Raw genomic sequence first — 7,839 nt, forward strand, 5'->3', positions numbered from 1 at the left:
CTCACATAGGCAAATGTTACAATCAAGATTAGACTGGAAGGCTAGGGGAGCAGAGAGTGGGGAACAGATAACTCGATTTGAGAATGTGCAGATTCAAAGACACTCTATTTGAGATAAGTCTTGAAAGAAGAGTAGATGTTTGCCTATGCAGAGAGGAGAGAAATGGAGAAGGGCATTCCTAGCAGATTAACCCACTTTTGCAAATGCTGATGTCACAAAAAGGCATAGCATGGGCTTGGGCTGTGGCTCAGGGGTAGAGTGCTTGACTAGCACATGTGAGGTACTGAGTTCTGTCCTTAGCACCATATAAAAATAAATAAATAAAATAAAGGTATTCGTGCATCTACAACTAAAAATATATTTTAAAAAAGAAGACACAGTATATTCAGAGAACAGTGAGTTCAGTCTAGCTAGAGTTTAGGAGGAACAGAGAAGAAAAAATCATGGAGCCTGATCCTAAGGAGTTCACATAGAGAGAGAACACATACAGGGAAAATAGAGACCAGGAAGTGTTATTTTCATTGTAATAGAAGTATTTATGGTATTGAGTAAATAGACAGATGAGGGAAAGATGACTTTTATCCAGTAAGTTCAAGCGCATTCAAGAACAATGAATATGCTTGAGGTGAGTCATGAAAATGAAATGGAACTTCCAATAGGCAAAGAAGATAAAAACAAGCCAACCAGGCATGGTGGCACATGCTTGTAATCCCAGCAGCTCAGGAGGCTGAGGAAGGATGGTCATGAGTTCAAGTCAGCATCAGCAACTAGCAAGGCCCTAAGCAACTCAGTGAGACCCTGTCTCCAAGTAAAATACAAAATAGGGCTGGGGATGTGGCTCAGTGGTCGAGTGACCCTGAGTTCAATCCCCAGTCCAAAAAGAGAAAAAAAAATAACAAAAAATAACATTCCAAACAACACAAAAATAAAATGTGGTGTGTTCAATATGATCAGAGGACAAGGTAGGTGCTTTGTGTGGTGTAGCAGGAGATAAGGCTGGAAAATGAGGCTCTGGCCAGATTGGGCCATGCCTTAAATGACAAACAGAGGATTCTAGCCTTTATCTTGAAGACAACAGGGAGGCACTTTGAGCAGTAGAGTGACATAACCAGAATTTCATTTTATAAAGAGTCCTCTGCCTGCCTTGTGGAGTGATTCTCCCAAGGGAAGAACCCATTGAATAGCTGGTATAACAGGCAGGCTGTGAGGATAGAGCAGGCAGCACAGCTTGGAAATACATAAGAGAGAGAAAATATATTTGGCTCAGTGATCAAATGGATGTGAAAGGTAAGGGACGTGAAGGAGTTCTTAATTTGGGAGCTGGATGGACAATACTGCCAACAGCAAGTGAGGGAAGACAGGAGAAAGAGAAAATTTGGTATGCTAAGAAGTGTGAGAATAGTATTACATAATAGCTGTGCTTATAAGTTTTAGGTGTCAGGAGCTAAGCTTAGAAAAGGAGAGTTTTGAGCAAAACTTTTAAATGTACAAACCAATTGATGGTTTAGTGAATATGTACAAATGTACACAAATGTGATGAGCATGGGTGGCAAAGACGATGCTTGTAAATGATAAAGGTGCTCTCTCTTAATGCCTGGCAAAATACATAAAAATCCTGATCTAAAGGGCAAGAACTGAGTCTCTTGAATTCCCAATGCTGATGATTAAACAGCCACCATTTTTAGACTCTATTCCAGTGGTTCCCTACATTTTAGGTGTAAGGGCCCCTTCTTAAGATTTAAAAAAAAAAATCTCACTTCACCCACTCATGCCCACAATAGTATCTGTACTTTTAGAACTTACAGAGTGAGAAAAACACTTGTACATTTAAAGATCTCTAGATTCCTTGCATCAAGTACTCTTCCCTCTTCCTCAGGGGTCTGTAGCCCAAAGATTAGAAACAATTACAGATTATGAAGGCACAAGAGTTTGTGGCCAGAAGGATACTTTGCAGTCAAAATCCCTAGAGAAAATAGCTACAGAGCTCCTTACTCACAAGTAAATTCCCCAAAGAATGGCTAAAAAAATGATTCCTCTATGATCAGACACCAACATAAAAAATTGGTCACTCAGATAAAAAAAATGTATTGCTATGAATGTGTTATGAGCATAAAGGCTATAAAAGTCTTACTTTAAGACTTCTTTTTAAATTTTCTTATTTGTTCTTTTTAGTTACACATGACATTAGAATATATTTTGACATATCATATATACATGAGTATAACTTCCCATTTTTGTGGTCATATATGATGTGTAGTTATACTGGTCACGTATTCATATATGAAAATAGGAAATTTATGTCCGATTCATTCTACTATCTTTCCCATTCCCATCTCCTCTCTCTTCCCCCAACTCCATCCTGTCCAATCAGGTAATCTTCCCTTCCTTCCTGCCCCCCACTTCCTATTGTGAGTCAGCATTCCTATATCAGAGAGAACATTCAGACTTTTTTTTTCAGGATTGACTTATTTCACTTTTCATGATAGTCTCCAGTTCCATCCATTTATCAGCGAATGCCATAATTTCATTCTTCTTTATGGCTGAGTAATATGTGTATATGTAAACATTTTCTTTTCCTTTCAGACTTCTTTTTAGATTAATATTTTATTTTTGTTTCAAGGATAATGATGCTTTTAAAAATCAAAAAAAAAAAAAACACAGATTTTTGTGGTGCTGGGGATTGAACCCAGAGTCTCATGCATGCTAGGCAAATCTTCTATCACTGGGCTATGTCCTCAGACCTTAAAAGTTTATCCTCTTTAAAAATTGTATTGATTTGTGGTACTAGGGATCATACTCAGGGCTTTGTGCATAGTAGGCAACATTCCATCAGCTCTTAATGCATGTTGTTTATAGAAAAACTGGAAAATACAAAAAAATCCTGAGGATAAAAATAAAAATAATCTCTAATATTACCATCCAGGGATAACCATTAATAACAGGTTTGAAGACATGATAGTTTCTCTGTAAAAAATATATACATGCATTTTTTAAATAAAATAGTCATCATATGCTAGCTATCATTTTGTGTCCTGTTTTTTTTTTTTACTTGTTATATCATGGTCATTTTAGAGTACCATTACCTACATATCTAAAACATTATTTTACAGTGATACCAGAATTATTCTAATGATTAAAATTAACCATGTAGTTAAATAATTTAGCACAGTGTCTGGCAATAGTGCATGGTTCAGTAAGTGTTAGGTATAATCATTGTTGTACACATATTTACTTGCATGTATGAGAATTGTATGCACAATGTTAGCAAGTCCTGAAACAGCAAAAAGTTGCAAACAAACTAAATGTCCATTACTATGGGATTATTTAAATAAAATAACTCCATATAATTGAGGTCTATACAACTATTTAAAAAGAATTAAGAATACTTTATTTAAAGCCTCTTAAGATATATTTTAGTAAAAAGAAAACAAGAGAAAAAAAACAAGGTGGTTAATCTACATTTGTATAGAAAAGGAAAACCTGTGCTTAAATCTGCATAAAATATCATTGGAAGTATACCAAAGAACCTGTTACCATCAGATAAAGGAACTGAATAGCTACTGTAGAGAATTCTCTCCATTCCTTTGGTATTTCCCTCTATCTTCCCCCTAGTTAATAAAGAAATATACTTATAAAAATTGCATAAAGCATATATGTAAAGTATACTGAATTATTATAAAGCAAATCCCCATACAATCACTGGCCAGGTTGAGAAATTTAATTATTACACCACAAAAGCTTCATCATCAATAGTAGATACATTAATAGGATTTTTTTACTGAATATTATTGTGTACTTTTTGAATTTTGAACCATGTGAACATATTACCCATTTAATAACAGTTACTTCTCTCCTTCCCCATTCCTCTCCAAAATATCATGGAGCTCTTCAATAATTTTATGGCAAGATTGGTTTAGCAGCTTTTCTATATCCAAATAAATAATAGCAGTTACAATTTACTGTATTCCATGTTTTGCATATATTAACTAAGAAGTCTATATAAATTGACTCATTTAATCTTCATGACAACCCTGTGAAGTAATTACTACTGTTATATTTGATGTGCAATGAGAAAACAGAGGCACAGAGACAGTAAGTAACATGTGCAGAGTCACACTGTGAATTTGTGGTGACGAGCTGGGATTTGTACCCAGACAGTTGTGCCCCAGACTATAAGTTCACCATTATACTATTCTGCCTGTGTAAATCCTGGAACCCAGAATCTGAGGCATTGTAGTCACTGACATCCTAGAAGGTAGAGAAGATTTTTAGCTATGGCCCATCAGATGGAAGTCCAAGCACCAATTCAGTTATACCACTATCCCAGCAAAGACACAAGCAATTAAGAACAGATAGGATGTAGTTAAGTCCTAGGTCTGGGACAGCACCAGGCTGGCAAATTTTACAAAGCACTTAAATGAATTTTCTAGGGCATCTGAGAAGTAAAGTTCTGGTCAACTCTCTTAACTTGAGCTCAGAGCTTCCCCAGTGGATAGAGTTCAATAAATATTTTTTGAATTAAAGAATAAGCTCTTTCCTCCTTAAACCTAGAGAAGTCTAGGAACTTCCATTACACAAAGACTTACAGAAGTGAACAAAGATGTCTACTATAGTACTGATTGTAATAGTAAAAATATGCAATCAACTCAAATGTCCATCAACAGAGAACTGGTTAGTGCGCAATGTCCAAGAGATGGCACAGTGTGCTGCTTAAGGACATGGGCCTGGAGCCTGGATGCTCAGGTTTGCTTCTGGCTCTACCACTTACTAGAATAGATGTGGACATGCTCCCTAACATTATTGTACTTTACTTCTTACATCTATAAAGTAGGGATAACAACAACAACAAAAAAAATACCTGCCTTGTAGTCTTGTTGCAAGCAGTTAATCCATAGTTTCTGGCATTCAGTGAGGACTCAAATGTAATCTATTATGATAGCCACTCACACGATGGAATACTATGTAAACTGTTAGAAAGAATTAACAAATGTCAAGCATATATATTTAGGTAAAATAAAACAAGTGTCAGAATAGTATGTCTAGTAGAAGTCCAATTTTGTAAAAAAAATAATTAAACGGTACATGTGCATATGTACAGAAAGAAAGCCTGCATAAATACACACCAAACTGTTGACATTATTTCTGGCGAGTTGTATGAAGGGATTTTCACATATCAGATATATGCATATATATTATATATTATATATTTTAAAATAATTTGGGGGGAAGAAAATATCAAGAAATAGGGAAAGACTTCTAAGATGGAGAAGTGTGAGAAATAACATGGAAGTGGGAAAAAGACTCCCCTTCTCATGGGCCACAGATTCTTCTCCCCAATCTAAGGTGATGCTGCGTGACTGCCTTCCCTCTTGTAACACTGCCCTTGTACCTGATGGCATAGCAGTAAGAGAGGAGACACACATTTCATTAACTTTGTTATGTGTTCCTCAAGTAATTTCCTACAATACAGCCAAAAACCAAGGTTGTGCTTCAGATGTACCTCACTTATTGAATAAATCAGAGGAACTCAGATTGTCAAACTGGAAGGGACCTTTGATATCACTTAGGCCAATCCCCTTGTTTACAAATGGAAACAAGAAAATGTTTTCCTGAGAAGTTAGTGGTAAAGCAATTTTGAGAAATGTAGTTTCCTCTGAAAAAATCAGAGATATATCCCCATGGATGAGAATTTTATTCCAAGAGCCAATCAATGCAATAAAGCAGAATTTTTTATATACTGCTAGTGGGAGTATAATTTATAAACCATTTTGGAGAATACAATATCGCCTGAGGATGCTGAGGTTCATACTCTGTGAGGGGACAATTCCATCCCACATATCTTCCTGAAATGTTCACCTACAACTCAGGAGGCTGAAGCAGAAGGATCACAAGTTCAAAGCCAGCCTCAGCAACTTAGCAAAGCCCTAAGCAACTTAGTGTAACCCTGTCTCAAAATTAAAAGGGTGGGGGATGTGGCTCAGTGAGCACCCCTGGGTTCAATCCCCAGTACCAAAAAAAAAAAAGCACCTAAGAATATCTATGCAATAATGATCACAGTAACTGTGATCATCCCCAACTTGAAATAGCCTCAATATCCATCAATTGCAGAATGGTCAAATTATGGCATGTCTATAAATAGATCAGTGAAAAAAATAGTGAACTAGAGCCACATGTTACAACATGGATGCATTTCACAAATATAATACTGAATAAAAAAACAAGTTACAATATATGTAACATACTATTGATATAAAATTTAAACATATAAAACAATAGTATATGTTATTTAAAGATACATACATCTGTAGTAAAAATATAAATAAATGCATGGGAGTAATAAACACTACATCCAGAACAGTGGTTACTTTGGAGGGAGGGAATTTTAATTATGGAAGGATAGAAAGTGGGGTTTAACTCCACTAGTATGTTTCTTAAACTGGGTAGTGGGGACTTTTGATTTTCACTGTATTATTATTTATACCCTTTTGAATATACAAAATATTTCATGACAAATGTTTTTAATTTTTTTTAGTTATAGATGGGCACAATACCTTTATTTATTTATTTATGTTTTATTTTTTAGTTATAGTTGGACACAATACCTTTATTTTATTTTTTTATTTTTATGTGGTGCTGAGGATCGAACCCACAACCCCAGCCCCTATTTATTTATTTTTATATGTTGTTGAGGATCAAGCCCAGTGCCTCACCTGTAATAAGTGAGTGCTCTACCACTGAGCCACTACCCCAGCCTCAACAAAATGTTTTTAAATTGCCACAAATCCCATGCCGAAAGGAAAGTCAATCATTTGGAAATATAATAAAATAGTAAAGGAAATGTATTAAATACAAATGTTGGATTTGAAATTAAATATTATTCCTCAAATCTGCTTAGTTTTCCTGGAACTCATTTCACAAGACAGAACCTGCTAGAGAAGCAGAAGCAGTTGGGTGCAGTAAGCTGGAAATCAGAAGACAATCTGAGAAATCTACCAGTTATGAGGAGAAGAATATTTTTAACCTCTTGGGTTTTTTATGTTTAAAAATGCAGTGTTGGACTAGATTATTTTACAAGTTTTTTTTCCATGTGACTACTGCTTTCAAGTTTTTTTGTTGTTGTTTGGTTGTTGGCGGGTCTTTTTTAGCAGCAATTCTCAAAATCATGTCTACAAGATGCTAAAGTGCTTTTCATTTAGAAAAGTGTTCCCTGGTAAAATCAGTTTGAGATATTCTGGGTTAAATAAAATTATTATTCACAGCAGTACTTCTCAGAGCCTTTAATATGCTTATGTACATTGTGAGTCCCAAAAAAGAAAATTCAGTTAAGAAGTATTTCCAAAAATCTACTGAACCACAGAATGCTCATACACATAAACACACATACATGCACACATACAAGCACACATACACAGCAACAATGTAGAACAGAATTTATTAATGATCTCCCAGAATAAAGGCTATCATAAAAGGATTTACTTGTTACTTTAGTTTCTAAAGTGTGTTTAGAATCCTTTGTAAGTGAGCAATGTAGTTTTATAGTATAATTTCTACTGAGTAGAGTTCCTATGAGTGATTATTGCTGATAAGTTTATAAGGTTATCTTCCCAGATTTCATTAGTGAGACTCCATCCCAGTTGACATTGTGGAAAATTTAACATCGGAAACTTCTGAGCATCTGTGGCTGGAGGCTGTATCCCAGATAAATTCTCTATATCTGGCTATTATGCCTTTGCTGTTTCTACTTCAAGCCATGTTCCCCTCCTTTAGGTGATAGCAGAGCTGAAGGATGCTTCAGGTAGGAGCTCTGAGCTGTTTAGCTAGGGCTGAATACCTGGAGTT

This window comes from Callospermophilus lateralis, chromosome X, assembly GCF_048772815.1.
Source record: "Callospermophilus lateralis isolate mCalLat2 chromosome X, mCalLat2.hap1, whole genome shotgun sequence".
Classification (NCBI taxonomy): Eukaryota; Metazoa; Chordata; class Mammalia; order Rodentia; family Sciuridae; genus Callospermophilus; species Callospermophilus lateralis.